The sequence below is a fragment of the Nipponia nippon genome, unplaced genomic scaffold (assembly GCF_047370975.1).
Source record: "Nipponia nippon isolate SJK-2023a ecotype South Korea unplaced genomic scaffold, ASM4737097v1 scaffold_3, whole genome shotgun sequence".
Taxonomy (NCBI): domain Eukaryota; kingdom Metazoa; phylum Chordata; class Aves; order Pelecaniformes; family Threskiornithidae; genus Nipponia; species Nipponia nippon.
In genome coordinates, this window is record NW_028262347.1 from 125,988,301 (window position 1) to 126,011,626 (window position 23,326).

At 46.7% G+C, this 23,326-nt stretch overlaps 1 protein-coding gene across 1 annotated transcript in view; it reads right to left on the reverse strand.

The window, feature by feature from the left end:
- TCERG1L (transcription elongation regulator 1 like) overlaps positions 1–23,326 on the reverse strand; it is a 92,309-nt gene that overhangs the window by 49,453 nt on the left and 19,530 nt on the right. The gene's annotated exons all lie outside the window — the stretch shown is intronic.

A 23,326-nucleotide genomic window follows, 5' to 3' on the forward strand; every position in this document is an offset into this window, starting at 1 on the left:
TCTGTTGTCTCTCTAATGTCTCCTGTGGGATCTGGACTTGAATTGAGAGAAAGAGACAGGGGTAAAGTTCAAAAATCTTGAAAAAGAAGATAATAACCTAAAGAACTGTGTAACTAGGACGGAGCAGGTTGGGCAAGAAGCATCAGAAGGAACCCGCTACCTGACATACACCAAACCCAGCAGAGAAACGCGGTCTTTCTGCTGGCGAGGAAGGTCACAGGCAGAAGAGCCCATTGCAGGATGGTTCGGTAATAAGGAAACAGAGTAAATCCGTATCTGGTCCAATTCCTTCATTACTGAAGTATTACTTTGGAGGAATTTGCCTGTTCCCAGCCCCAAAGGCGCTCGCCCAGGCGAATGACATCACCAGCATGCAGTGACGCAGGCTCTCGTCATCCCGCGTTCCCCGTGAGGACCCCGCTTTGCTCCTCTCGGCCCGGCCGAGCTGCTCTCAGCGGCAGGGAGGACTAGTTTGTACGAATTCCTGAAACATAAACACGCAGTTTACTACTGAAAAGAGGAGAGCAATGAAATTAATAATTTCAGTCACTGTGTCTAATAGCCAGTAACAGAGTCAGACACAGAAACACACCAATTTATTTTTATTACTGCTGTTCTCATTTTATGACCCCAGAAGTTGGTGAAGATCAAGGCCCAGGGACTTGCTTCCTTTAGAAGCAACATCTGTCATGAGTAGGTAATTTGGGGCAATACTGCTTATTTGCAAAGGACAAGAGAAGTCTCTTTGCTCGAACAAAGGAGGAACAGTACAGCAGCAAAAAAAAAAAAAAACCAATATCAATTTTTGCAAACCATGCAGACTCCTCCAGCTACATTCAGCCCCTCAGCTCTGCTTCTGCCTTCTCCTCAAGGTCACACCACGTTTTTCCTTAAGGCTAAAGCTGAGGCTGCCTAGAAGCCACCTTTGCTGAATTCTCTTTTCCTTCCTCTGTTTCTTTGAAAGGCCCAGATACGTTTATTAAAAATATTCAGCACTTTCCGAATCTGATTATCTTCTTCCTTCTGCTTCAGACTGCAAATCACGTTGCGTATCTTGAGCAGGGGCTGCCCTCACAGCACTTACACCAGGAGTTTAAAAGCCCATTTTCCGCAGACCCCAGGTAAGCCACAGCCAGACTGGCGGGGTGCAATGGTGCAGGATTCGCCCTCGGTGCTCCCTTCCCCCTCATGCAATACGAGCATTAACGGGGCCGCCCCGCGAGCAGTTTTTGCTTGTTCCAGTGAATGGAACTGAACGTGAAGCCAAAGCCGAGCCCAACATCTACTGGTTCACAACTAACCCAGAAAGGGAGGGCTGCTGGTGAGGAGCAACACCTGCAGAGCCAGTTAGCACAGCAAGGACCTTTCTGGGCACGGATCATAAAACTGCCTCATACAGCCTGTTTTTCAGCAGCAAATGTATACAGATCTGTCATTAAAAGGACAGTTTCCATGACAGTCTTTAGAGACAAGCCATACCGCGAGTACGTGCTGCAGGCACCCCGTGGGAGAGCCGCTCCAGTCCCAGCAGACAGCACTGCACTTTCTTCAAGGGGATCGGGATAACACCAGCTATTCTTAAGATCCTTTATACGGATGTCTAGGCAAGTCTTTATGTAAAATAACCCCCTGAAGCATCAGCAGGCCTTACGAGCGACAGGCTGTTCCACCCGCAGGGCAGGGGGCGAAGCAGCACATCCCCAGGGCGCCCGACTCCCATGCCAGCCATGCCCCGGCCGAGGCCAGTGAGCTGCACGGCCCCCGGACCACCTGGGGAGGCGGCAAGAGAAAAGGAGAAGGAATTCATCAACCAGGACTTCTATCATTTCCTATCCAAATAGAAACAATACTTTAAATTTTGGCAGCATGATTGCTGTTGGCAGAATTACCCTGATTGCTTTGCAGTTCTTTGTCCAAGGTTCCTGTGGTTTTATTTTTGTTTGAGTTTTCCTATTTTTAAATTAAAAAAAAAAAAAAGGAAATTGCTATTGAAGATCTATTTTGCTACTGTACTGGAAAGTAGCAAAAATAATATATTCAATGACCTGGGATGGAAAATAGAGGAATGGCAATGAGACGGAAGGGTGAAGGGCGATACCAAAATGAATGTAGGATTCCAGAAAGGAAGAGCTCTCAGCAGGTTACGGTACCACCTAGCACAGACACGGGGACTCGAGGGCATCACAGCAAACTAGAGAAAGTATTAGCTGGCTTATGGATTTTGACACAGAATTTATTTTTTTTTTAGTTAAAAATGGTTAGTGTAGAAGCTTAGCCACCTGATTGCTATTCTATCAGATTAATAAATTGCCCTATAAGGAGATCAGAAAATTAGTATAGGACTTTCACTCTTCAGTAAAATGAAAAACAGTAGCATGATGCACATAACTACAGATAGATAGATATACACACACACGCATGCACGCATACGTAACTCTACAGCAGAAAGACAACATGGAGAACTATCACCAGTCTTTTCTAAAGCAGACACCCATTTTTCCACCTTTACACCGGAATGCAGTGAATATGGTATCAAGTATAATAATTTCATTAATATGAAATAAAGAAATTTAAACTGCTTCATTACAAGTGTTTGACTCGGAAGGGCTTCAGAAGGTAAGCGTGGCAGGCAGCTCTTCCCCAACAGCACCCCCGAAGCGCTCCGCATCCCTCGCATCCCTGCCCCGGAGCGGGCGGGAGGCGACTCCGACGGCGCAGCGCGACTGAGGGTGCCACGGCCGGCTGTCCTGCTCCCGTGCCCTTTACGGCCCGACTTACAGCATACGTGGCTATTCTATAGACAAGCATATAGAGCTTTGAACAGAAACGCAGACTGAAGATACCTTTTAAAAAGCAGGCACAGAAATATGCCAACAGCATCAGCCCAAAGCCCTTCACCCCTCGCTCGCCACTAAACGCTGGGAAGGTCAGTAATGAGCTGCTCAGTGATGAGCTCTCATCCCCCTGCAGCTGCCCCAGCACGGCTCCAGGCTCCTTAACCTGGCTCCTACAGAAGCAAAGTTTTTTCATCATACCTTCTTTTTTAGGGGATATTTGCCCCAAAATACCTGTGTTCCTCCACACATACCTTCGAAACCACGAGTAGCTCTTGTACAAATCTGAAAAGACAGGTCGATATTTCAAAGACTGAAGGAACACCTCCGTATTCGTGACCAGCAGGGCAGGGAGGAGGAGAGAGATGCTGCGAGTGCTCGGAGTAAAAGAAGGCGACAGGCAAAACCTGCCGTTTCTCAAGTGCCCCAGCATCCACCAGAAAGGAAAGCGCTCTGAATGTCAAAAAAGCTCCAATTGAAGTTTGCACTTATTTAAATACCAGGAGGCATAAATCCATAGGAAGCTAGCCCTCATTAGGTCAGAGAATTACTTAAGGAGCTAATTGCCCATCTCTGTGCATGCCTGCTGGCCTATGGACACAGCTGTCTCGGCAATCAAGCTCAAGTGATCTCCTCCAATGGCCAATGAATTACATTGCTTTTGGAAAGCCTTGTTTTATCATCCTTTATCACCAAGGAATCAAGGGCTGTTTGGGCTTAGCTGCGAGGACTCTGCCCGGATTTCATTCCCGGGGATTCGCTGCAGCGAGCGATGCTCCCGGCACGTCCCAGCCGAGCTCCCCACCAGCCCTTGCCAGTGCCTGCCGCCAGCCGTGCTGCCGGCCAGCGGGTGCAGAGCCCCGGCGCTCGAAGAGCAGCCCCGAGCGACCAACCCGGCTGTCAGAGCGGCGTGCCGGGGTGTGCCTTGCCGACAGCAGCAGGCTCCCGGCAGAAAAGGCCCCGTGTTTGGAAAATATTTACATTTCATCACAATGATCCTCTGTTACATTTGTGAATGCCAGGCTGGCAAGTGCATTCTGCATAAAAAACAGATTATTAGAAAATATTTTCCTCTACGTTATTAGTAGTCTTGCACGTAACGAGGCCATTTCAGGGATCACGTACATGGCAGCTGTGCCCTGAGCAGCGGGAGAGGCGCACGCAGAGGGACGGGAGACAGCAGCCCGGGCAGCACGGTCCCGCTCCTTCTGCTCAACGGTCGCAGGGGGAATTTTCCTGATAATCCACATAGGAAAGGGTGTGATGCCTGAAAAAGGTGCTTGAGAAGATAGATGCAGCTCTCAAAGTACAGTTGAAGTAGTGAAAATAAATATCTGTTTGTTTTGAAACAAACGTCCTTACTTAGGCTGAGTACAAATGTGTGTATTTACTATGGTGGCTCACAAAACAAACTATTTCTTTTTGTTTAGTTCTTACAACTCAATCCTCTACTGTGGCAGCATTTCAACTCAGGAATCTGCCTAAGTCCTCCGCCGCTTTCCAATGACCAGGCAGCAGCTCTGACACACGCTATGAGTCCTCCCCGCATCCCACAAGAAAGTTCAGTAATATTTTTCATATTTGGATTTTGTTTTGGTTTGGGGGTCTGTGACTGGCAGGTCCCAGAAGTCACCCAGTGGAGACCTGGCCATCTGCACAGTAGATCCATTGACAGGACGGTGACCTTTCAGGGTCTCTGAGTAAGTCTTCAGTATTCCTAAGATCAGAAAATAATCTCATACCAGTTATTGACTCTCTATTTCTATAGAGATGAAGTACTTCAGCACGATAAAAAAGCAGCCCAGCCTTGTCTTACCTTGGCAAGCAGAGCTGACAGACCCGTGGCATCACAGTGGTTAAAATCATGATCGACTCTCCAGCTCTTACATGCTCCCGCACGCTAATTCGTGTTTCCTTGAAAAACCTCATTCCTCGTGGGATTTTGTGACAGGACTGCTGTTTCACATTTCATCTCGCTTGTGAAGAAGCTTCTCATGCGACAATCTCCCTTAGACATAAATCTACTACGTGGCATTAAGCTTTAGGGTCCTGAAGCATTTTCGGACACACCTAGCAAAGAAGCAAAGGCTTCAACCTTCCCTTTCCTCCAGCTCTCTCTTTTGGGAAAGGGATGCTTAAAAAAAAAAAAAAAAGAGAAAACATTGGCTCATAATATGGCTTGACACAGGTTTCTGTGCTAGAGACGGTGATTTTGGTACTAGGGAGTAGGGCTGGAGCCCAGCTGCCCGCGCCGGGCTGTGCAAGCAGCGCCGTGCACGAGCAGCGCCGTGCGCAGTCACCACTGCTTCAGCTCGCCGCCAGTGGCACCAGCGGTGCGGACGCTGAAGCACAGAGGTGCTGCTCTTGGGCAACTCTAAAACCACTGTCCAGAACTCATCTGGAGCGGCTGCTGGTGTCTGAGGTGTATGAGGCTGGGGCAAACAAAACAAATCTGTTTTATATGTTTATTCACCCACTACAAGCAAATAGCTTCTGCTATTTATTAAAGTGCCTAATATTCCAGTAAAGTTGAAAAACTTTTCTTTTCCTACAAACAATTCTAGCTTGGAACACCTCTTCTGATGCAAGACAGTGAGCACAGAGTGCTGGCTGCCTAGTGATAAGGTTTTTCCAGCGGTGGAGGACACCACCTACGGCTCCGTCAGTGAGAGATGCTGTCCTGTAGCACCTGCTCACGATCGCTGTATAAAGCCAAGGGGCTTATTTCCAGTCATGACCCCTCCTGTATGAATTCCTCACAAATCTTAATGAAATCAACACTCAGATGCAAAATAGAACCTAAGACACAGAGACCCCCAAAACAGGCATTGCCTAGGAGATGTGCTGGCTTCCTCGCTACTGCGCAGCAGCCGCTCTCCTCAGACTGAAGTCCTTGCTCCTTCAACAGCTGTTTGGAGAAACGAATCAGCAACAGAAAACAAATGCAACAGGGCACCTTCCAAGCTGCCAAAAAGAATTAAAAAAAAGGGATCCTTCTTGAGCCAAACCAATCCATAGTAATGCAAACTTACTGGAGTGTTATGCTTCTGATTTTCTGCCAGCTACACAAACAATAGCTGTTCTGGGCTAGAAACATTTTTTTATCGTGAAATTTTAAAGGAACCAGAACACTGCACCAGATCTGGATCAGCTGGGATGTATGGGCAACAGCTACAGTTTTCTTCTGCAAAAATGCATTTTAAAAATATGCAAAATGTGTGCTTAAAATTATGCATGATATTACAGTTCATTAAAGAGAAATTAGGGATCCTAAGAAAACAAATTTCTTTGGCACCCTTTTTTTCTCACTAGCTTCCTTTGTTGTCAGTGATTCTCAGGACTGGCTAAGCACAGAAATCAGAACACGAGCTAGTTACAACCTCACGGAGAAATTAAAACAAAGCATGATATCAAAATCGAAATAACGTACAAGAATATTGGTGAATATTCTCTCCCCAAAGCAGGGAGGCTTGGAAGTGCTGAACAGCTCCCTTTCCCCTGCGCCAAGGGCAGAGCTGGGGCTCCGCTGGTGCCGCTTCCCCGGGTGAGGGGCGGCAGGCGGTGTCCCCGCTCTGGGAGCCCGCCACAGCGAAGGGCGGCCTGGTCTGCACAAGTGCACGCGTTCGGCAACCCTGATCTGGCAACAGCACCATCAGCGCGCCACCCAGCCAGCTCGCGTTTACAGACAGATTTGGGAACTTCAATATTTAATTGCCACCCACTCCATAACATTACGGCCAGAAGTGGAAGCAACACTGGTTTTCTGGTTTTGGTGGTGGTGGGTTTGTTGGTTCCCCCCCCCCAAACCAAAGGGAGAAATGAAACACCCACACATCTTCATGGCAAAGGCAGGACTGTACATTCAGCAGTGCTCCATGCATCAGAAATGAACAGAATTGAAATTCAATTTTTTGGGTGCAGAGTTGCACATTGTGCTTGTACAATTGACGCTGCCCGCAAATACAAATAGTGAAGGCTGAGTAACAGCGCGTGCTATTACGGCTAAATCATGAGACAGCCTGTTATTTAAGTCTCCGGCAGCCAGAAAGCGCAGGCATGCACCAGGGCTGCTCTGCCTTCTCTGGCCGCGCCAGCCACGCCGCAGCAGCTCACCGCTGCCGCCACCACCATCGCCTACCCGCTCGGCTCCTCCAGCCTCTCTACGGCTTGTACATCCCACCCTGAATTCAAGCTTTTTCTCCACCTTCACGTGAAGCTGAAGGAAACTGTTCCTTTCTATCGGGAGCCTGGCCCAGGCACTGGGGTCACAGGGAATCAAACCCGCCCCGAGCACGGCTGCAGGATCGGACCTTGCTGCCAACGGGGGCCGCCCATCTGCAGCAGCTAAACCGTACACGTCAGCGCTAAATGCTCGCTAGCAACTTAGGAAGCAACTCAGTGCTTCTCCTGTCGTAGCTGTTGGAAGGAAAATCCTCGGAGCATTTTGATATTTTCTAGCCATATTTTCACTGTCCAGGAAGCACAGGGTTATATCTAAGCTGAATTAGGGTTTGTTTTCTTCAAGAAAGAAATAAACTAAATTTAATAGAAAAACAGTATGATGACTTGCTGAGAGAAACTGATAATACTTAAAAAAACCCCAACGTTTCTGAGTTTATGGGTTCTGTATTTTTATGTGCTATGATCCCTCATTCCCTTAAAGATAAAATCAAAAATAAATTATCATGTCAAATAATTGGCAAGCTGCGTGTCACTATTAGTTTCAGATAATTAAGTGAGATATCTTTTGGAGCAGAGCCAAATCCTGATAATACAGCAATTACTTCTATAGAGCCCAGGCAAGATCATATAGCATTCTCCTCCTGCATCTTCATTACTGTCTTGTTTTAAACTTGGGTCTTAAACTAGCTAAAGAGCTTTTGGAAAAACAAAACTGCTGCTTTCACATCGCCACTTAGGAACAGCAAGCTCAGTGTCATCCTTCCGAAGCCAGGATTTGCACAGTGTTTCTGGATGACTCGCTTGAGGGCAAGACACCAGCATGGACCAACCCAGCCCGCGGAGGTGGACAGACCAACGGCCCCTTCCTGTGCAGGAGGCTCCCGGACAAAGTCTTCCACCTCAGGATGCTCTTAAGCCCCACTGATGCACAGATGGGTTTGGTACCATTTATTCCTCCTACACCTCCTCTTTTTAAAGTGTCTGCTAGTTCTGCAGAAGCCACGTTGGGGTTCAGGACACTAGGAGAAGTTCGAGAGTCTCAGTTTGGGTTCCCATTTCCAACGTCCTTGTATTGCATTTCTTCCTGTACTCCAACAGCAGGTTCTCCACTGCCAGCTCTGTACAAATTGTTATTCCACAAGCAGCCGCTGGAACCGCGTTTCGAGTAGCAGAAAGCTCAAGGCCTGTCTCTGAAGATGTATCTTGGCTCTGGTGTGCGCTGGGTCCCTGCTCACCCGGTGCGGGTGGCTGGAGACGTGCCGTGCCGTCCCCCAGACCCACCGCGGCACCGCACCGTGCCCACGCGTCCTTAACTACACCCCATATCCCTTGTCCTTTATAAAGGAAGGACGGAGATGACTGTCTTCACATCCATACACACACCAGGAAAACGGTCAGACAGCCCTACACGATTGCAAATTATGATACTGCTCTGCAATGTATAATTTTCATTCAGTATGATTTTAACAGGACAATTGATTTTTAAGAACGAAGAGAAAATATGATTTCATCTCATTTCATGCAGGCAGATATTTACAAGACACAAATCATAACGACAACATGGCTACAAATATTAGATTACAATCTGTGCTAGACTGGCATGGTTTTAAATTACTTCGCTTCTACTAAAGCTTACACCAGAAATTTTTTTCTTCAAAATGATCTGTATTGATATCAAGTATATATTGCAGACACACACACAAAAATAATAATTTGAGGGAAGGAGAGCAAGATCAGCCACTTTACTTTTGCGATGAGACATATTTAGCAAATTGTTGGTGTTCTCCAGCTTGGATTCCCTGTTACCCCTGAGCCTGACAGGATAACCATACAACGTGCGGGCAGACAGACGGTGACAGCATTTAAGGTAACTGGGCACTCACTGATGCATACACAGGCAATTCCGTAACTTGCTGCCATGACTTTCCTTAAAAACAAAAAAAAAAAAAAAGGAAAAATAATTCTTCCAACATAAACCCTACAAAAACATTACTGACAGAGTCTCCAGGAAATGCAACGCCAAACTACGCGGGACATAAACAGCTGCTTAACCAGAGATAAAATTGGTCACTTTTAATAAAAAGAAACTGGGCACGCAGGTGCACAACAGCAAAACAAGAGGGAGGGAGGTGCGCGGCAGACGCTGCCAGGAGCGGCAGGCTGGACGCTGCCCAGGCCGGGGTGCCCAGGCCAGGGCGCCGGCTGAGCCCCCTCCCCTCCACGCAGGGAGCGCCGCGGCCAGGCAGCCCCCCAGCTCCTCCCAGCACAGGGGCTGCACGCCAGAAGGGTTTTGCTGGACCCCTCCGACACCGGTCAGGCCTCAGCTCTGAAACAACCGTTTCCCTGGGCTCCATTCGCGGCCACTCGACGCCGCACCGGCTCCACGGACAACTCCTTGGCTTCTCCTCAACAGATGCCAAGCGCTCTCAGCATCACGACAAACTGCACTGAACTGTACTTAGAGCAGTAAAAACATCTCCAGCTCCAATGAGGCCAGCGCAGGGAACAATTAGCAGTGCAAATACACCTGATGTTGACTTTAAAAACCCTGAAAAAGAGCAGGGACTACACGTGCTCGAGAAGGTCCATCAGTCCATGACCCACGCGTGATCCACACACTCACAGCCAACTCCAAACTCCTGACCGGGGCTCATCGCTGCATCTTCACCCTTGTCCGTCACACCTAACTAATGCCGCAGCAGCAACCACAAACCCAAGCAATGCTCATTCAGTCAAATGCCAAAACTCCCACAGAAATCCCAGAGCAGGAACTGGACACCTCAAGGCAGAATCTGGCTTTTCAGGAAAGCTGCATCAGGAAGTTTTCTGAACTTTCCAACTACCCCTTTATATGCAACTAAAATGAATTTTCCAGAAAGCCTGGGGTTATAAAAGGTTCAAAAATTCCACAGCCACCTAAGCAGCCCACCAAGCAGCAGAGCTGGATGCCCAGGGCACCCTTACACCCGGCCAGGTTTTAACTTCCATTACTTTGCCCCTAGTAAGAAACAGAAGCTGGGTAAAGACCAATATCAAAGAGAAAGCTGAGATATATTTTGTTTCTTCTTCTCAAAATTATTTTGGCAAATAGAAGCCGTGATCTGATGAGCGACATCAAATTCTCCTCAGTAGGACAGGTCTGGGTGGCAGAAGCAACCAGACGGACAGAGATGGCGGCACAGCAGCCTGGCAGAAAAGCTGCTCTAGAAAACAAGGTGAGGATATAACTTCATGAGACGTAGGACTGCTGAAAATCAAAAGCTGGCTATGCCATGCCCTTGGGAAAATGCAAGCACATGCACTAACTAGATAGCTGGACAAAACCATCTAGAAGCGAAGATGGCAAACCATCGGCAGAAGGCATCAGGGACGTCTGGGAGTGCCATGGGCAGCTGGCCCTGCCCAGAACGTTAAAATAATTAAACAGAGCCCCAAACACTTCTGCAAAACTCTGAAAGTAAATTTGGACATCTTTGGGTCAAAAGAGGAACCTACAGCTCGTTCGTGTTTGTAGGCTGGAAGAAAGGTGGGTTTCAGCCCTTTCCCTCACAGCTCCCCATGACCTTGCTCCTCAAACGTTTTCCTCACGTGAAACGGTTTCCCTCCGTCCTCCACCACCGCCTACTGCGATCTGGTCCTGTCCCACCAGCCCCTGCCTCTGTGCACGTCGCCCTGCAGGTCAGCCACTGACAGCCGTCCTCCTCCCTCGTTACATCCAATGCTCTATAGAGAAAGTCCTACGGGCTTTCTCAAAGTTTTCTTTTCCTCCTTTACCCAAGCTCCAACAGCCTCACTCCGTATTTGTTCCTACTACAAAAACTCCGTGGCTTTGCTCTCACTCTCCACTGAAGGTGGGAAATGCTAAAGTCATCACCTACCTCCAACAGCAAATGCAAAATCCCTGCTGGCACGGAGCCGAGCGCACCGAGTCCTGCACCCTCCGCAGCACAAGCGGTAGCTGCACTTTTGTTTCTGCAGGATAATTTTAAGCTTTCATTTCAGTATGCATTGACATAACCACTTTAGGGACAAGTAAATGATGAAGTAAATTGCTCACTGGAGTGGGAACTGAAGATGTGCAGATAGAAAGTCAGCAAGTATCTCTGTAAATCTGCAGAACAAGTACTAAGTGTCAATGAGCACCTTCTGCCATTGAGCCGAGCTGGGGTAAGAGTTTTCTACTTTCTCTTCCTTTAACACCCTGGGTTTTTGGCAATTTCCAACAGATGAGCAGAGAAACAAGTAAAGTCACTTTGGTTTTGAAGCCATTTTGAAGTCAAAACTAGTCAAAACCGCTTAAAAGCTAACAGCTGAAGTGCCACGGTTAGCTGTTTTTAAAAAACGCATACTGTATTATTGATGCTTGTAAATACCACCGGTTATAAAACAAGCAAAGAAACTCTCCCGGACCTGAGGCCGGGGGGAAGCGATGACAGAAGAATCGGCCGCCCACTCCACCTCCACCGGGGAGCGAGGATGCTCCTGCAGCCTCTTTCTTTGGGGAGAAGCGGTTCCTCAGGTCCACCCACCCTCGCCCGGCCCTGACTGCGCCCCAGCCCTGCCCTGCCGCTGCCTTCGCCCCTGGGTACCGCAGCAGGAAAGAATCCCCTCGGGGCAGGACGTCAGCTACCTCCTGCCACCGGCGTTTAATTGGAAAAGAAGTCCCAATTTAAACGAGAGCTCGGTGGCCAGAAGTTAACACAAACCATTTCACAACTTTTAATGAGATTTCTCATCACAATAGCCGTAAAAGCAAGAATCATAATAACGGTATTAAAAGCGACATATTTAATAACAGAAATAACAAGACTATTAAACACCACTGTAAGCTGCGTAGTTAGAAAAGCAAATGATGCAAATCTCCAGCGTCTCAGCCAGTGTCCCCGTGTAACCGCTCAGCTGCCTGGACTTCTGGTAACCCAATGCTCAAAACACTTCACTTGGGCTCAGATTCCATAACTTTAGAAGACTGAAAATACAAATCCTGTCCAGAAGTTTCTTCTCACCCTTTTTATTTTTAAAGATGACTAGTACAACCCAGAAGACACCCAGCTTCTGAGCCATCAAACACTGGTTCCCTACCTGAAGTCATAAAGGTGGAACTCCCCATCGCTAATATTTCAGGTTTTCCTGCAGTTTTACGGGTCGGGCAGCCACAGAAGGGAACCAAGAGACGCCCCTGAGATTTCAACCCCAGGAAAGATCTTGATATATTTAGTAACAGAGATCTTCGGCACCGCTTACAGCAAGCTTCCTAACAGCTGCATACATCAAGTGTGAAATTAGATTCCCTGCGTTTGCTCTCGTTAATTAACTCCCGGAGCCCACCTCAGTCGTCCCGGACCACAGACACCCGGGGTGGGAGCTCCAGCTCTCCCCCTTCCCGGGAGGGGGCTGTCCCCACCGGCAACCCCCAGCAAACCCCGCACCGCCCTGGCTCCGACTTGGTCATTTTCCCATGTTAAACCAAAGGTGTAGTCCTTCTTTCAAAAGCAGTAGCATTAGAAGCGAGTACACTTTTCCACCTAATTCCGCCTACATTGATAAGAGAGGGAGGCAATTCCATAGAAAAGAAAGGAAAGAAAAAAAAAAAAAAAGGCCAAAGTATCAGGTGAGAGAAATCTCATGTATTTTACACCAGTAACCTGAGCAGGCTTCTCCAAAAGCACCACTCAAGCCACTGAATTTCAGCACCACCGTGTTCAGGGTGGATTGAGCCTCTGCAATACTGATGGTCAGGAGGAGGGAGCCCAGCGAAATTCCTCCCATGAGCCTGTTCATGAAAATTAATGTGAAAACACCACTGCTCATAGATTAACTGTTAAAAAGAAAAACAAATATTTGTCTCAATTCTAGTCAACAAAGAAAATCAGGCTCAAGTTTTTGCTCCCTGCCTTGCACCGTGCGATTCCTGCTCCCAGCCGGCAACGGCGGCCGGGAAGAGCCAGGGAAGGTGCCGGTGCCAGAGCGAGCTGCCAGGCGCCGTCCCCAGCATCACCTCCATCGCCCGGCCCAGCCGTGTGCATTTATATAGGTATGCATACACACACAGGGGCAATACAGTGACGCACAGTACAGAAAAAGAATTACCTTTACTCACTTCTCCTTTTTTTCCCTGCACCGATACTGTTTAAGCTGACCCGTGAGACCCTTCCCTACACTGGGTATCCAGGGAAAGCCAGAGTGCCCCCGGGGACTGCTTCTCCTCTAGCCTGTTTTGTGGGAAGGGGGATGGGATAGCAACAGACACCAAAAAATATACTGGGAAACACAAACAAACAATTCTGTAAGGAACGCTTCTCCAGATTATTCTGAATTATGACAAGTTTCTGTGAGTTACTGAATTATTTTGGCATTGTGGGAGACGGCACTCCTTCAGCAGCAGAGCTGGAACGCACCGTGTCATGCAGTTCCCGGGATAAACCCGTGCCATTTACCGTCCCAGAGACTGTATCTCACATCTGCTGTTCTTCTTAGATTAATACCTTTCTGGTTGAATATTCTCCTGATTTTCAAAATACTACACTGAGAAAAAAGTATCAAGGTGGTATTACAAACTAAAAAGAAATCTTGCCAGAAGCGTCCCAAAAAATAAGGCACCTAAGAGCTGGATCCCACTATCAGATGATGATGATGATGATGGCGATGTTTGAGACAGTGGGATTCAGCGCGAAAACAAAAAACACTGAAAACTTTCTAGCTGACCGGGGCTGCGAGGCAGGAGAGGGAAAAGGCGCAAGAAAAGACAGAAGGGAAGGGGGAAAATAAAAAGGGAAACGCTCTACCCACCAGGGACAAAACCTGCTCCGCAGGACAGAGCCCACCGCGTGCCTCGTCGGACCCGCGATGCCACCAGAAACCAGGAGGAAGAGCCTGGACATCTCAGCACCTGCGACCTGCAGGTGGGGACCAAGCAGGATTAAACAGACTCCACCGCCTCACCGGGTGCTAGGATCGATGTTCATTCGCATTTCCACGAGCCGTATGAGCTCACCACCACTTAATAATTAAATTAATTCCTGTAACCCACCTTGGTGGCACATGGCCAGTAGCATATGCTGACAGAGGAAACGTACACAACGGTACCGAGTCCTCCTGCAGCAAACAGGGAAAGGACAGTTATCTTTATCCTTTCCAAAGCAACTGCAGCCTTCTAAGCCAAGCAGCCGAGCAAATATGATCCTCTAGAAAGCAAACAAGATGCTAATTCAGAAAAAAATTTCAAACACTACCGTTTCCCCAGCAAAATCATCTTTGCCTACAGTAAACAGAGTGCACCTGCCAGGCGCAACAAAAGCGGGAGCTGGATTTGTGCAACACTGCGCAGAAGGTCAGACCGCCCGTTTGTTAGAAGCGAATGAAATCCGGATGCTTAGTCGGTGTGATTTACAAAGCCCATGGAATTAAATCATCCTCTAGATTTACCATCAAAATAAGCAATGCGTGAAGTGAAACCAAGCTCTTCTGCTCACTTAAAAAAAAATTGTTTACCCTTTTATTTTAAAATAAAATATATATTTCTCTTCTGTGCTACATTTTCATAGCTAGTCCTCTGTACCGGGCCCCCACACAAGGGCCACCTGTAAACAGGCAGCACACTAAAAACTCTTCTTCATTCTGCCATCGCATCTTACAGATCCAGAACTAAACCAGCATGTTCACAACATTAGAATTATTGATTTATATTTAAAATAATGTAATTATTAAAATTGGTATTACAGAACCAATAATTGAAATTTTTCTGGATTCTCATTTTAAAGATTACTACTTCTTCATTCCCTTTTACAAAGGGCACAGTGCGGCATGACTATTTTACTCTTCAGCACAACACAAATGAGACGTAACTGATGGCTCAGAGGAGCAGCATTTGCGCCGCTGTGTTTTTCAAGCAGTGGCTCGTATGTGTTTCTAGAGACGCACGTCTAAAACTCCACCGAGATCACTTTAGACACCGCTGGCTCCTGTTGCGTTACAGAGCGTAACGCAGTCCCCTCAAACGGCAAGAAAAGTTAATATTACATTTTCAGCAAGTTTCTCAGGGCAGTAGCACCTAACCGGGGTGACCTCCCGGTGCAGGGGGACCTCCCGAACCCAGGAACGTGACAGCCGGTATCGGATGAGAGGCTCCTTTTGAATTATTATAATTATTATTATTATTTGAATTATCTCGAATTCACACAATCCATCATATAAAATTGGCAAATAAGGACATAAGTCCCCAAACCCAAGTGCAGCTCAGCACATTTCACAGGTAACTGAGTCTCCAAGGCAGCGGTTTCCCAAGCGGAGGGCGCACTGCGAGGCACCAGCAAACAGGGAGGAGGGCTGCAGCGTGCCCGTCCCGCGCCCGCGGGAGCCAGGGGCTGGGAAGCACCTGCCCACACCGGGGATGGAAAGGGGACGACCATGATCACCCCACACCTTTCATCTCCCACAACGCTTCTCGCTGCTCCTTAATATGGTCCCATTTGCAAAACTTTTATGATTTATTTCCAGCCTTATGAAAACTAACTCCAGCATAAAATTTCAATCTCTTCGTTTAATAGGATGTAATTCTGAGAGAATACACTAAATTATGCAGTATCAAACCTTCGCAACTTCCACTTTCTCTCCGTCGTATCAGAGCAATTATTTCTGCATGAACTAATCCTTTGTACCTTGGAGTAAAATCTTCAAATACTTATTTCTAGGAGGATTTGTGTTATAAATTAGGTTTGGAATTTTGAAACCAGTAAAGTAGTAACCAGCAATGCGATTCTCTCTTTTTTTAATTCTTGCACAATTTTCATGATGGTATCCGAGCCGAGATTTAAAAAAATAACTGGTTCTTGAAATCACGGTGGGAAGCCGACACAACACAGGGCTGGCAGGAGGGTTTCTCTTTCCTGGAACCGTGGGGGTCCAGTCAGACTTTTCTCTGCAGCTTTATCCATTCTCCAAAACAAACCCAAGACAGACGGGCTCTCTGCTTTGGGCTATTGGCTGCCAGCTCCTCAAGCCAAACAGCACGGCTGCTTCGGTAAACCTTTAGCTAAACAGCTCTCACCACTGTAACTTACTCCAGATTTTTGTGATATGACATCATCTGCCTTCACCTTACACAGAAACATAGGTTGGGGTTGGAGGGACCTTAAAGATCACCTGGTTCCACCCCCCTGCCATGGGCAGGGACACCCACCACCAGACCAGGGTGCTCAAAGCCCCATCCAACCTGGCCTTGAGCACTGCCAGGGATGGGGCAGCCACAGCTTCGCTGGGCAGCCTGTGCCAGTGCCTCGCCACCCTCATAGGGAAGAATTTCTTCCTTATATCCAATCTACATCTCCCCTCTTTCAGTTTAAAGCCATTACCCCTTGTCCTGTCACCATGTGCCCTTGTAAAGTCCCTCTCCAACTTTCTTGTAGGCTCCTTCAGGCACTGGAAGGCTGCTCTAAGGTCTCCCCAGAGCCTTCTCTTCTCCAGGCTGAACAACCCCAACTCTCTCAGCCTGTTTGCACAGGAGAGGTGCTCCAGCCCACTGATCATCTCCGTGGCCTCCTCTGGACCCGCTCCAACAGGTCCATGCCCTTCTTATGTTGGGGGCCCCAGAGCTGGACGCAGGGCTCCAGGTGGGACCTCATGAGAGCGGAGCACAGGGGCAGAATCCCCTCCCTCGCCCCGCTGGCCACGCTGCTTTGGCTGCAGCCCAGGGTACGGTTGGCTTTCCGGGCTGCAAGCTCACATTGCCGGGCGATGCGGAGCTTCTCCCCAACCAACACCCCCGAGTCCTTCTCCTCAGGGCTGCTCTCAATCCATTCTCCACCCAGCCCGTACCTGCGCTTAGGATTGCCCTGACCCACGTGCAGGACCTTGCACAGGACCACACATCACTGCTGCAGGGCCGGTGTCCAGAGGAGCTTCAGGCACGGCAACAGGCAGAGCCTCCTCCACGCTGGCGCCGGGGTTTGCGGCTCAGAGAACGCCCTTCATCCAGAGCCCCCGCGTTCGCCTCCTGCACAAGGCGAGGGTCAGCACGGCGCCCGCGCCAGCCCTCTCCTGGGGGCGGCCAGACCTCCTGCCTCGTTTGCAGAAACATCATCATCGCGCTTTGCATGCAGTAAACAGAACTACGTTTGCAATAAAATCAATGAAATTCTATTTAGCTACTCTAGGGAAGCAACTATGGCACACTTAAAATTGTAGAATTTAATTAATTTTCCTTATTTATATTCTGGCCAACGAACTAAGATTCATTTTACTTCGTTAAATTTATTTACACTTATATAGTGGGGCCTGATTGAGAAACACATGAAGTCAACCAGAAAACATCCACTGACTCCTAACCGTAACTGGTTAAAAATACCATGAAAATTGCTATAAATTTGTTTCCCACCATCTAAGAGGTTGAACACGCATGGCTGTTTTACTGGATAAATGAAGACAACACCACCACAAACGCTCCCATCCCCTGTGTCCTCCCTCGGGGCACACCAGCCGCCCGCCTGTCCCTGGGGCTGGAGGACCAAAGCCACCAGCAAAGGCTGGCAGGTCCTTGCCAGGGAACCACCCTGAGCCCCCAGCCTCACAGACCCCCCGTCTGCTCTGAGCTGCTCATGGGCAACAGCACGTAACTGCTGTGGTTCCCTGAAACCTATATTTACATTAGGTTTCTTTACAATAAAGCTTCCAAACAGGTTTTTCTATATTATTTTTTGACTTCCAAGATCAAAGCTAATAGCATTCTTAAATTATCTGAGGGACACTTTCATGGCATGGAGTTTACTCCGTTTACAGTTGCATCAGGCAAAGTGTTTAGGAGAAAATTAACAAACTATTAGCCTTTTGAGAATCCATTCTATTCCAAGGAATGCTGTGACATTATTTCCTATCTAACACACCTTCCTGACCATTTTCTACCAGAAGGTACAAGATTCTGGGGATGTAAATTCTACAAGAGATCAATCCACTGAGACCACAGAATTTCTTCCTCCATCGGACATTGGTTTTGCACGAAGCTGAGAAGACATACAGAGCTGACTCAGTACCACCAAGTCCGTCAAACGTTGAGAACGTGTTGGTTGAAACCCACACTACAGCTTCATTTTATAATATCAAAATAAGCCCCCCCAAAACAAAAATCTGAAAAATAGAATAAAGTCAGATGAACATATTATGAAAAATAATTTTAAAAAAAGAATGCGTTCCTCTTCTCATTGATAGCATACTTAAAATTTTCTCTAGTGCAAGACACAAAGTAGCGTCACTCCTGTTGCATCTTTCCATCTTTTACATGGACCTTAGCAAAATTTGCTCCTTTGTACTGCTCTCAAAATCTCCGCAATGTTTCTGGTGGGTACCAATAAGCAGTTGAGAAAAGATGGGTTTGCGTCATCGTACCTTGAATTATTTTGCATCGCAGCAACATTACATCGTAACTGTATTAAGCCTTGGCAATGCATGCAAAGTTCCTAATGGTTTAATTGCATAAATAAATTTAAGGAAACAACAACAGCAGCCACCAAACAACGTGTTCCTTCAGCTCTGATTTAAACCTCACGATCGCAAACAGTAATTCTTGTCCGTTCATCTTCTGCAGGGGGGCAATCTAACGACTCTTCTTGAAACTATTACGTTATCCTTGCAAGGCTTATTTCTTCGTTTCAGTCAATTTGTTTTTTTCTTCTAAGACTTCTGCTCCACTTACAATATATCAAGTTTAGCTAAGACTCTGCTTTAAGCTACAGAAATCCCAGCTAAATTTGAGTCAGCAACAGAAAAGACATGAAGCAGGAGAATCCCTTGTTGAAAAGTCTTCTGGGGGGAAATGGTGTCTCTTGTAGCTAACGAGGAGGAGCTGAACTGATTTGAAAGGAAATGTTTGAGCAAGGGCGTGAAACACACGCACCGATACACGAACTTGCCCCCAGCCTAGGGACCACGCGTCAGGAACACCGGTGGGCAGGTCAGCATCTTGGGAGCCATATGGAAAAGGAGACCTTTCCCCTATGGATCCCCAGGGGTCCCGTTTGCCACAGGTGGGAAGAACGTAGCCCGCAAAGCAGCGAGTAAGACCTGCAGAGATCCCACCAGTCCTGCCCCCATCACAGCCCCTCGTCTTAGGCGTGAGATCAGGAGAGAGCTAGGGCATCCACATCCCACCAAGGCAGGACTTCAGAACTCCCGAGACAGATTAAAATATTATCAGGCTGGCCAAATAATCACAAAGCATAAAAGAGGAAGAAAAGCGATATATAGCCTGCTTTTAGCGGACTCCCCGCGTGCCATGGCACGGGGGGCTGGCAGCCCTGTGTCCCACCGCGGTGCAGGAGGCCCGTCCTGCTGGGGAAGGAGCAAAACGTGACCAATCCAAACCAAGTTCCTCAAAGCGCCTTTGCTTTCCGCAGGGAAAATCGCGAACTGCTGTATTAGTATTAATCTTCCAAGTATCAGCAGCAATAACTGCCTAGGTCTGCACCACTTGCTTGTCTCTTGAACGGGGAAAAACTGCCCCGCAGGTATTTTAACAGTGTAAATGCTATTACTAACATGTGGAATCTGATTTAAACTCTCTCTACAGTAGTGCACTAGCATTTTTTGAAGAAACCAACCTACTACTTGTTTTAACAAGTAGTTAAACAGATAGTAAATGAAGTCTGACTTTTGTGACATTTACCAAGCAAACAGCTGGGCATGAATGAAAGGATTTGGGTTGTTTGTCTTTTCTAACTACTATGCGAAATATTTAATTAAGTTTTTGCTATTGTCAATATCTTGATATTACATTCGAGACACTGAGCCAGTTTCTTCTGGTTCACGCTAGAGAAAAATAGCTGTTTACCCAAGAACCTGGCATAAATGAAGCAGGACTCATCTGTAACTAGTACCAGCTCGGCTGCAGGATTCTTGCAAGAGGTAAGATGAAGTACCGCAGCAGTACATTCTCTCTGCAAGTGTATTTTTATCCCGCCAGAAGATCTTCCCTTCTACTTCTAGTTAGTCACGTCAATGATATTCCAGGAAAAGGAGGATTAGCGATGTCTTTTCCGACAGATACATAAGATAGGCTCAGACAGACATCATCTTAATGCCTTGGAAATCACCATCTATTTGTAGAGACTAACTGCATCATGACCCATAAAGCCAGTTTAGTCCATCCACACATTTGCATCAGTAAATGCTCCATGATTTACTTTATTTTTCAATGGGGATGGTGTAAAAAATTTGCAATATCAAAAAGTTCTGCCTGGTATCACTCTGCCTCTCCTTCTCATGCAGTATGTTTGCCTTGGTAACCCAAAGAAATGGCCGATTTTTCACAGGAGCAATAAGAGCCATCTTAGGAGCCATCACCCCGTTTCTTAGAGAGTCTTAATTGGGCAGCTGAGCACTTGCAGTCTCCAGCAGAGATTTACTGTCCAACGCGAGGAGAAAATTGATACTCATTTAAATGTGATCGCTGGCATTATTTTAGCTCAGAAGCCCTCTGTACGTGCATGCCTTCCCCTGCATGTGCCAACACAGATATGAAACAGAAAAGTAATTTTATGCTGAATATTAACTGGAGTAGGAAGTTATCACTTTAATAACTATAAACATTCATTTGCTTGCTTCGTTACACAGCATTAAAGCTGGGCAGATCATTTACAACAAGCTTGTTAGAACTACTCAGTATTCAAATCAAACCTGTTTTACTGCGAGACACGTAGGACACCCGGGAAGGGGAAAGAAAAAGCTTCCCGAGTAGATGAACATCACATTTCTGGTTGGAATATTTGGAATTGCTCATTTGATTTTGCAAAATCATTATTTCTTGCTCACTTAAGATCTAGGAATTCCGGTATACACAATGGCTAGGCTATCTTCAATAACAAATGCACAAGGAAAATTACCACTGAGTAAATCGTCTTAAGGATGGGAATGAGTACCCGGGGAAACAGAGCCCTGCGGAGCGCACCCGGACCTGCAGAGCAGGGAGAAAGAGTCCGAACGCCCGAACTGCACAAGCTTTCCAAGCATTTCCTCACTGGATTACATTTTTTAATTCACTTTGTTAAGAAAAGGAAAAAAAAAAAGCCTTTGTAGTTTCCGCAGAGGTTGGACGAATTTCCTCAGCCCCGCAGCTTGCTGGAGCACCCCAACCCCAGCAGCTGGGCGCCGGGAGGAGATGAGCAGAACAAACCTCCGGGCAACTGGAAGGTGCTAGAGATGTCCAACCTTACTCCTTAATATCTTCAATTCATTTTCCCAGAAAAAATATTTCTTACAGACAAATTTAGCTCGCCTCACTCAATCTCACCTACGACGGCACTAAGAAACTGGGGAGGGAAGGAAGTATATTTTATATTTTTACATATATAATTATATAACTATAATAATGTCAGGCTGAGCTTAAGGGTTTCGCAGGAGTAAGCCCGCTGTCATGCTACCTTTCCCCCGATGGGTGCTGACCCCTCACTAAGCGCTGCGACCCCTCCGAAACAGCCATCACTTCTGTTTGGAAGAAACAGCTTCACTTCCACAGCAAAAACCACCGTAAAAATAATTGAGTAATTGTTGTTATGAAAATGTGTTTTACATCAGCAGAATTTGCTAATGAAGCAAGCTGACAGACACATGAAAGAGCATGTAGAAAAACGCTGGCACTAAGAGCTGTTTTTAACATATAATGTTGCTTGGCCGTTAAGGTACTGATAGGAAAAATACTTAGTCACTTCCCAGCTGTTCTGTGGCAGGCTAAAACATTAAATTTAAACAATTAAATAATTCTGAAAGCAAGGGAACAGGTGGCAAATGGTTTATATGGCAGATGGTGCCTTTTTTAATATTTGTACTCACTGCTAATTTACAGAGTCCATAACCACAGATTCATATCTTACCTTTTTCACTCGAATAATTAAGAAATCGTATGTGAGGGTAAGAAAATAAATATCCCAATTCTTAATACAGTAGCCATAAAAGTGGTATTAGAGACTACCAGATATCCCATACCTCAATTACTCCACATAACTGTTTACGTCCCCAAAGTTTATTGCATGTTGTTTTTTATTTAGACAGAGCCCTCTTCAAAGACTTGGCTTGATAGTGCTGGAAAATTAAGTTTTCTCTTCACCAACAGAGCAAATAAGCATGAAGATGCAGCCCAGATCACCGAGTAGCTGCATCTCCACAAGCTCCTATTTAGTCTTTATGTTAAATCTGCACAAAAACTAAGTTAACAGCAAGGCTGACATTAAATATTTAAGGGAACACTTTGCCTGGTACCTGTATGAGCAGAACCACCAGTAGATGAAAAAAATAAGAAAAAAGAGGAGCAAATAATCCAACATGGAGCTCCAATAGCATTGCTGGAACCTTCTCCATTTTAACTCACTGATGTGAAACCAGTTGAAGAAATATCGTGCCGAGACCCGTCTCACTGCAGGGTGTTTCTGAACGGCTCCATCCCCAGGCACTTGAGTTTCATTCTAGTGAATGTTCCCATGCACGGTCCCCAAGCCAAGGCTGTCCCCAGCACGGACCCTGGGAACAAAACCCATTTCGAGGGAGAACCGAGCAGCAAGTGGCGCTTCCCCAGGCTGGGGGAGGGACGGGGGCGATGCTCCACGCGTGACCGTGACCATGCTCCAGGCCCACCCCTGCATCACCAACGACCTCCAGGCTCCACTCCGCTTTCAATCTCTTCCTACTGCTGTTGCTTATGAGCTTTTATATCCTCAATCCCAATTGATGGAGACTAGAGGTATTAAAAAACCATGGATTTTTTCAAAGAAGTGTTGCTTGCAAACAGTTTAACTTAAATCACAAGGTTCTCTAGGTAAAGGATGAGCAAAAGCATCATTTAACAAAAGAGCTAGAAAAGGTCCAACACCTTTTGGGATGCAAAACTAAGTTTTTAAATTATTTAAGTTGAATTGTTCAATGCTAGCAAATAATGATTTCAGTTAAAACTTCCAGAAAGCAAAAGTTGCACCCCGAAGGTCATGGTGCCAGGTATCAAGGCTGCCATGTACCAAATCTCAGATTCACCCAGCTGGCTTCCCTCTGCTTAAGGGTGATCTTGTCCCCCCCAGGGATAAGGGTATTTGCTAGTATTGAAAATCCGGGGTTTTTTTCCACCAGACACTAAGGATTGAAGCCCATTAAAGAGAGCATTCGCATGGCGACATTAGATATACAAGGATGTTTCAGAACAGCTTAGGAATGACTCGGCTGCCAACAGTTTCACGTTTGTTTAGCTAACAGGATTGATATTGTATCTCCAGTTTGGTTGAGGCTTGTCTCAAGTCATCAGAGATAAAACGCAAGGTAAAATAACTACATCTTATCCTCCA